Source organism: Phyllobates terribilis, unplaced genomic scaffold, assembly GCF_046119375.1.
Source record: "Phyllobates terribilis strain yellow unplaced genomic scaffold, ASM4611937v1 Scaffold_12__6_contigs__length_324123572, whole genome shotgun sequence".
NCBI lineage: Eukaryota > Metazoa > Chordata > Amphibia > Anura > Dendrobatidae > Phyllobates > Phyllobates terribilis.
The window spans coordinates 39,939,194-39,947,663 of record NW_027362772.1 but is presented as its reverse complement, the minus strand read 5'-3'; the positions used below and the strand labels follow the sequence as shown (position 1 = coordinate 39,947,663).

At 41.1% G+C, this 8,470-nt stretch overlaps 1 pseudogene; it reads left to right on the top strand.

The window, feature by feature from the left end:
- Positions 1-1,417: 1,417 nt before the first annotated feature.
- On the top strand, positions 1,418-2,488 carry LOC141171661 (maternal B9.10 protein-like; annotated as a pseudogene).
- Positions 2,489-8,470: the final 5,982 nt, after the last annotated feature.

Sequence of the window (8,470 nt, the reverse complement as noted above, 5' to 3'; positions counted from 1 at the left end):
TCTCATGGACTGACCGCCCTGATAACCGATCTTACTGGTATACTGTGTTACAGGAGTAGATCGATTGCTGAGGGCATCATTGTTTTTTTTTCTTTTGAGACCCTTTTAATACATGGGGCTCATAGACTCCAGATGCCCCCAACCTGTAATAAGGCTGTCAAACTCTCTTCCAATAAGACACTCAATTTTTGCATTTTTTAAACAACTTTTTGTCTTTTCCAATCATATTAGAATAAAAAATGATGCAAGTGTAGAGTTAGCCTCCTATTCTTATTAATCACCTTATAACTCTTTGCCTTCTTCTTTTTTCATTATAATAACCCATTATTGTCATGGATAATTTTCATTGTTGCACTTTCAATTTCTGAAAGTGGAGTATGAGTAGTTTTTTTATGGGCTGAGTTGTTTTATTGTAGGGCACCATTCAATTTACCAAACAATGTACAGAACTATAATTATTCTATTTCCAAATGCATTTTGTCTATATCTTACCATATATTGGGGTTTCCCATAATAGCTCACCGACCACCAAATTGTAATCTATCTGTATCCGGTGATTATACATGTATATTGTTTTTAAATCCTATTTAAAAAACAGTTTTTTCAATAATACTCGTTTATTAGCTTGTTCTGCTATTTTGTTCCTGGCACACACGTCTTTTGCGGATGTTATGTATTTTGGTGCTTTGTAGGAGCGTAACAACATACATTGAAATTGTATTGCAATTTTTGGGCAATAACTTTATACTTTGGCTAATCAAACGTTTTGCGTACATGGAGATAACAAACATTTTTTAATGTCTTTTATAGTAAATAAGCAGAAGAGGGAAGTGATACAAATTTTTATGATTTTTTTTTAAACAAATTTTATGATGTTTGAAACTTTCTTTTTCATTTTGATTTCTTGTTTCTTTACGAAAATTGAATCTGTGATTGTGTGAACGTTTATTTAATAGATTGAAAAACAGTTGTATTTCTAAAATTTCTTATGTAGAACTAATGGCAGAATTTCAGAGGATATGGCAGCCATGTTGGCCTCCAGTAGTCCTTCTTTCTGCCCTGAAAACCCATCTTCTCCACATTATCATTTATCGGGACACTTGGCTACTGCAATGGTTCCACCCTGGGAATACATACTTCAATTGATAATGTCACAGATATACAATCAAATTACCGTGGTTAGATTCAGCTATAAGATTTCATCATCAATAAGCTGGTTGGAAGATGTTTTGTAATCTATTGATATTTTACTTGCCCTTTAAATATCTTGTGGCTGTAGTTTTACCTCTGACACCTCCACCAATCAGGAGCAATTAAAAAAATGTGAATATTATAAAAAACACGACTAAAAAAGTAACATTTCTCTTTTTTTTTCTTCTCAGATAAAATGGCGGCAGTAAATTCTATTCCAATACTGATGAGGCAGGGACTGTTGGCCGGAGTGGACTACATGAAAACTGTGGGCAACAGATTCCAAAAATTGGATTCGGCCATAATAGACATATTTGGGGAGCATTTGTCTGAAATTGTATGCAAAAAATACACTGGACATTGGTATCCAGAGAACCCAATGAAAGGATAAGCCTACAGGTAAGTCATCGGTGGCATCACAAGATATGTCCAGAAAATTTCAATCTTGGTATTCCAGATGCTCTAGAAATTCCCTATTTTGTACTAATGGCATCGCATCACTAATGGCTAATTTTTGCATTTTAGGTGTATCCGAATCAATGGACAGGACAAGGATGAAAGCATTCAAGAGGCTTGTGCTCTAAGTCAAATAAGATTTTATGACCTTACACTGCCCAAGGAATTCACCTTGTGGATTGACCGCTTTGAAGTATCTTGCCGGTGCGTAGTCACTCTGTATATAATATTCAGAAGATTTGGTTCCAATAATTCCCAGGACTGATAACCATTTCTTATTGATTTATCTTTGGACAGGTTGGGGGAAGAAAATTTACCATACACTGTTGTAAGCTTTGATCCGAGATCCCCTAGAATAAAAGATGTCTCTGTAGGACCAGAAGAGGATCAACAAGAGGCTTCCTCTTCCTGTATGGTTGATTGCACAATACAGGTTCCTGAAGACATTGAAGATACCATCTTATCACCATCATCATCACCAAGGCTTAGTGATGATGGAGATAGTGGAATTGATGAAGCTCCCAATCCTCCAGTGGAGCAAATGCGTAGTAATGCTGGACCAGATCAGGTAAGAAATCCTTAACATTTACTGACACTTGGGGTATAGCACAATGACACTTGAACTAAGGCTACATGACCATAAGACTGACAAGTGGGGTTTGGGCTATTGACTCTTGGACTCAGGAAAAATTTCATTTTATTGAAATAACCCTTGGTGTTCTTGTATTTTCAGGCATCAACTTCCATTTTTAGGACCTGGGCTCTGCTCTGGTTTCCCCCATGGAGGGCTCGTCTTTTCAGCAACCCCTCAAATGACCCACAGTATCGGCCGTGGTTTTAGATGCTGCAGGCTACAGAATTTAGAGACTGAGAATTTTATATATATAAAAAAAAATATCCTTACACTTACTTTTATTTATTTTTTGCAAGAAATGTGAATCTTTTCCTTGTAATAAGGATCCTGAGATGAATCCACAACTCTGTGATTATTATAATAATTATATGTAATGGACCTGGGAACATTCCCACATGGTTTATGTTTAAGAGGTGGGAGGAAGGCAGGTAAATCAAATGTCACTATGTCCACTGAAGTGTTTACCGAGCATGCACTAGCTGTCAATGAGAAACCAGGTAATGTGTCATCATTTACAGACATCCATTATGGAGACATTTTTACTTTAAATGTTGCGCAACAGAAGAACATTGTGCACCATTTCTGATCTCTCCAGGTGTCTGTCCTTGTGTATGCAGATTCTTCAGACTTGTCAATCATTCCCAGCCTAGGATCTTAACTCTACAGGCCCCTTCCCTGGTTTCTCTGTGATGCTTTATTTTACGGCATCATTTCACATGAAGATTTTCTCTCCACCCATATGCTTCAGGCCCTTGTCATCATAACATCTGCAACATTTCATAACTTCATAAAAGCACAAAAACACATACTGTAAGTGTCCACCTCTTACTCCATTGGCTGTGTTGCTCTTAGGCTTGTTCTACCACCTATTCTCTTCACTCATGTCATATTTTTAGGAATTAATTTAACCCAGCAAATTGGAACAATACTTTATTTTTTACACAATAGATTGAGTATTTTCCACGATGGTGTACAGTCTGTGGTCTTTTCTTTGTAGCCTGAACTCAAGTCACAACTATGGCGGTCCCTCAGATGGCTTACATTAGAGTTTTCAATCACTCTCACTGTAAGGCCACATTCACACGATCAATGTTTGATTTGTATTAAACACTAGTATTTTTACTATTATACTTTTCCTCTGATTGTTCCACTCCTGGTTTTGGCTTACAAATCCTGATGTAAAATACTGACCAAATACTGAACATGTGAACTTTAAACTTTTTTATGGACCGACCGGTGGCACGATGCCATCGCTTCTCAGTTGACTTTTTAATTGATGGTCTTTTAGATGCCTGTGTACATTCACAGATCAAAGTAAATGAAGTCTGCTGAGCGATTTATACTACATCTACCTAGATCACTCATTGAGCATAGGCTGCTATACTTTCGGCAGTGCGGATCCTGTTGATAGACGAAGATGCTCCTCCAAAAATGATGATCTTTTGTGCTGCGCAAAAAATCATTTCACATGATGGTCTGGCATTTTGCTCATTCACCAGGTGAGCTGCATCCTGTTTACACTGCAAGAAAATATGTAATTGGGCAATTTTAATGACACTCTTTCACAATTATCTTGCATTGTAAATGTCCCTTCGTTCTAACAGTTTAAACCATTAGTTCTCCAGGTAATCATTTTTTTTTAATTTTTGTATTTGAAGCCCATAAAATGATGTACAATACAAACTTATATTGTGGTATCGTGTTAGCCAGAAAAATCGATGTAAATACTTTTATGCCAAAAATGACAAACGTATTCTCGGAGTGATACCTTTGTTGGCGAACCAGAAATATACAGGATGATCCAAAAGTAGGTGGCCAGAAAATAATATTTATTTTGATTTATATATAAAATTATATTTACAAACACATGCATAACAATGAGAATTAAATTTTATTCTGAACAATAATACAAAAGTCCTTAAATTTTATCAACGCAGGTGCTCAAACTGTTTTCCATTACAATTTGCACAGCTTTGAAGTCTGCCTCTTACGCTTCGACAAACTTTTTTGCACAAGTCTCTTTGGGTATTAATTTCTTGAAATGCATCTCTTATGTAATTTTTCAAATCACTGACACTTTTTGTCCACACTCGGTCCCCAGCCGCCAGGGGGCGGCCGGATGTTCATAAACGGTCCCCAGCTGCCCCTATTTGAAGGACAGCCTAACCACAAACACGTGGACAAGTGAATGTGGCCAAGGATGGTCCATCTCACTGATGCCTTCACACTGGGTTAATATCGTGGAAGCCAGGACACAGTTGGACACTGGGATGCAACACGTCCTCCAGACATAGAGGATTGCGGGTCCTGGGTCAATCAGGCTTCAACACAAAGTTCATACTGTAGACAGCAGCAGTGGTTGGCCTCCTACACAACGAGTAAATTATTCATGATCATGAGGCCATACATCTCTGTAGCTTTCTGTTCCTTGGAATGCAAGCGCATGTATTTAGTAGCGGCTAGGGCTGAGGTGGTCAGAGTTTTGGCGCATATCCTACCTCCTCCGAGTATTGCTGGATGTTTTCCTGCTACTATCACAGTTCTATGACTCCCGTTAAAACAAAGCTTCAGGTGATGAATGATGGATGAGGTAGTGGCAAAGGAGAAAGAGCAGGAGGAACAGGGACCATTCACATCAATATCAGGCCAGTCAACCACCCATGTCTTGTAGGATATGTTTCTGTACCAAAAGGAGCTGTTCAGCTACACAGTTATAGGGCATACAATGAGTGAAATGCCTACCAAAATTTTCGAGGCACGCCAATGCCCCTTGGAAGTGACATGGAGGTCAGAGGGCCTTAACTAAACCGTTTTTTCCATTTATAGCAACAGGGTCTCCTGTACGCTGTTGGCCTAAGCAGTGAATGGAAGGCTTTCCAAAAATTAAAAGGAACTGCAATGCCCCTTGAAACAGACGTGGATTATAGCATACTATAAACCTTCTACCCCCCCTTATTGGGGAGTGGGTCTCCCTTAGTGTTCGCCTATGTATTGAAAAGCAAAAGCTGACTAAAATTAGGAGGAAATGCAATGCCCATTGGAATAGTCGTGGAGGTTAGAGGTAATTAAAAACAACATTTCAATGCCCCTTGGAAGAGCTGTGGAGTTCAGAGTGGTTTAACAAGATGATTTTAATGCCCCTTGGAAGAGTGGTGGAGGACACAGTGGAATAAAAAGACAATATCAATGCACCTTGGAAGAGTAGTGGAGGTCACACTAGCTTAACAAGATGGTTAAAATTCCCCTTGGAAGAGTGGTGGAGGTCACAGTAGCTTAACAAGACAGTTTTAATGCCCCTTGGAAGAGTGGTGGAGGTCGCAGTGGAATGAAAAGACAATATCCATGCTCCTTGGAAGAGTAATGGAGGTCACAGTAGCTTAAAAAGATGGTTTTAATGCCCCTTGGAAGAGACGTTGAGGTCACAGTAGCTTAACAAGATGGTTTAAATGTGCCTTGGAAGAGACGTGGAGGTCACAGTAGCTTAACAAGACAGTTTTAATGCCGCTTGGAAGAGTGGTGGAGGTCTCAGTGGAATAAAAAGACGATATCAATGCCCCTTGAAAGAGTGGTGGAGGTCACAGTAGCTTAACAAGACGGTTTTAACCCATTATCTATCAACGTCCTTTTTTTGGGACGCCTAATTTTTTGCTTCTAGCAACTAAGATTTTCTAATTAGGTCCAAAAAAGCAAAAAATGAAAATTGCTAATTTGGCAAGTAATGGGTTAATGCCCCTTAGAAGATACATGGAGGTCACAGTAGCTTAATAAGACTGTTTTAATGCCCTTGGAAGAGACGTGGAGGTCACAGTAGCTTAACAAGACAGTTTTAATGCCCCTTGGAAGAGTGGTGGAGGTCGCAGTGGAATAAAAAGACAATATTAATGCCCCTTGGAAGAGTAGTGGAGGTTACAGTAGCTTAACAAGATGGTTAAAATGCCCCTTGGAAGAGTGGCGGATGTCACAGTAGCTTAACAAGACGGTTTTAATGCCCCTTGGAAGAGACGTGGAGGTCACAGTAGCCTAACAAGACGGTTATAATACCCTTTGGAAGAGACGTGGGGCTCACGGTAGCTTAACAAGATTGTTTCAATGCCCCTTGGAAGAGTGGTAAAGGTCGCAGTGGTATAAAAAAGACAATATCAATGCACCTTGGAAGAGTGGTGGAGGTCATAGTAGCTTAACAAGTTGGTTTTAATGCCCTTTGGAAGAGACATGGAGGTCACAGTAGCTTAAAAAGACTGTTTTAACCCAATATCTACCAATGTCCTTTTTTTGGGACGCCTAATTTTTTGCTTCTAGCAACTAAGATTTTCTAATTAGGTCCAATTAGGTCCAAAAAAACAAAAATGAAAATTGCTAATTTGGCAAGTAATGGGTTAATGCCCCTTGGAAGATCCATGCAGTTCAGCATATTAAAAACATTATTCCCATTATTGGGGAGTGGGTCTCCCATAGTCTTTGCCTGTGCCTTCCAAGCAAAAGCTGCCAAAAATTAGGACGGAGAAACTTGCAATGATGGCAAACAAGTTCCATGCAGTACAGCATATTAAAAACATTTTTCCTATTATTGGGGAGTGGGTCTTCCATAGTCTTTGCCTATGCCTTCCAAGCAAAAGTTGCCAAAAATTAGGACAGAGGAACTTGCAATGCAGGCAACACGGACCATGGTCACTATGGTGGTATAGTGGTGGTGGAGGCTGAGGATAAGGAGAAGAGCAAAATATATAAATATATTTTGATAAGGGTCAGCTTGTCAGCATTGTCAGGTTGCAGGCGAGAGCGCTTATTTGTTATAATTCCCCCAGCAGCAATAAAAACACGCTCCGATAGCACGCTAGTGACAGGGCAGGCCAGGACCTCCAAGGCGTACAGAGCGAATTCATTCCAAGTGTCCAGCTTGGATACCCAATAATTAAAAGCCACAGAGGAATCACGGAGGACGCTGGTACGGTCGGCAAGGCACTTCCTCACCATCTTTTGAACTTTCCCCTCCTTGTGAGAGTACCCCGCGCCTCAGGGACTGTAAGATGGGCGGATCTCAGAGAACTTTCCCAGAACGTTGACAGTGTTCCCCTGCATCTGCTGGATTGGAGTTGCGTCTCTCTCACCTGTACGCCTTGGTTGGGCAACGAACTGTGATCTCTGACGCTAGAATGTTCAGATGGGAATTTTTTTAACAGTTCTCCAGCAAGGGCCTTCTGGTGCTGCCCCATTTTTGTAGACCTCTCCACCTCAGGAATAAGAGAATGAAAGTTCTCCTTGTAGCGGGGGTCTAAAAGTGTCACCAAAAAGTAATGACTGTCACCTAACATTTTGACAATGCGAGGGTCACGGTTAAGGCAACGTAACATAAAGTCAGCCATGCGTGCCAGACTGGTAACGAGCAAGACTTCGGTGTCCTCACCAAGATGATGACTGACCACGCTCTCCTCCTCCTCCTCCCCCCTGTCCTCAGGCCACCCACCCTGAACCGACGGTATGACAGTTGTACAGGTACTATCATCTACAGCGCATGATACCAGCTCCAGTTCTTCCTCCTCCTCTCCCTCATTGTCCCCCAATGCATGTTGGGATGAGATGAGGCTGGGCTGTGTGTAATCGCCTGCTACAGCTTCTTGATCCATCTCATCATACTCTGGCTGCAATGGCTCCTCTTTAATTCTCTGCAGAGAGCGTTGCAAAAGACAGACAAGTGGGATGCTGACACTAATGATTGCGTCATCGCCACTCACTATCTTGGTGGCCTCCTCAAAGTTTGTCAGGATGGTACATATGTCAGACATCCAGGTCCACTCCGTAAGCCTTATGTGGGGAGTCTGACCTGAATATCGATGGCTTTGTTGCAGCTGGTACTCCAAAACTGTTCTCTTCTGCTGAAAAATCCTTTGCAACATGTGGAGGGTAGAGATCCAACGTGTGGGGACATCACACACCAGTCGGTGTGCCGGGAGCTGCAAATGCTGCTGCAACATAGCAAGGGCGGTGGTACCTGTAGCCAACTTGCGAATATGAGCTGACAGGCGGCGTACTTTGATGAGCAGATCTGGCAACTCGTGGTACAATTAAAGAAACCGCTGAACCACGAGGTTAAGCACATGAGCCAGGCATGGTACGTGTGTGATCTCACCTCGCCTCAGAGCCGCCACCAGTTTACGGCCATTGTCACACTCAACCATGCCTGAATGTAGG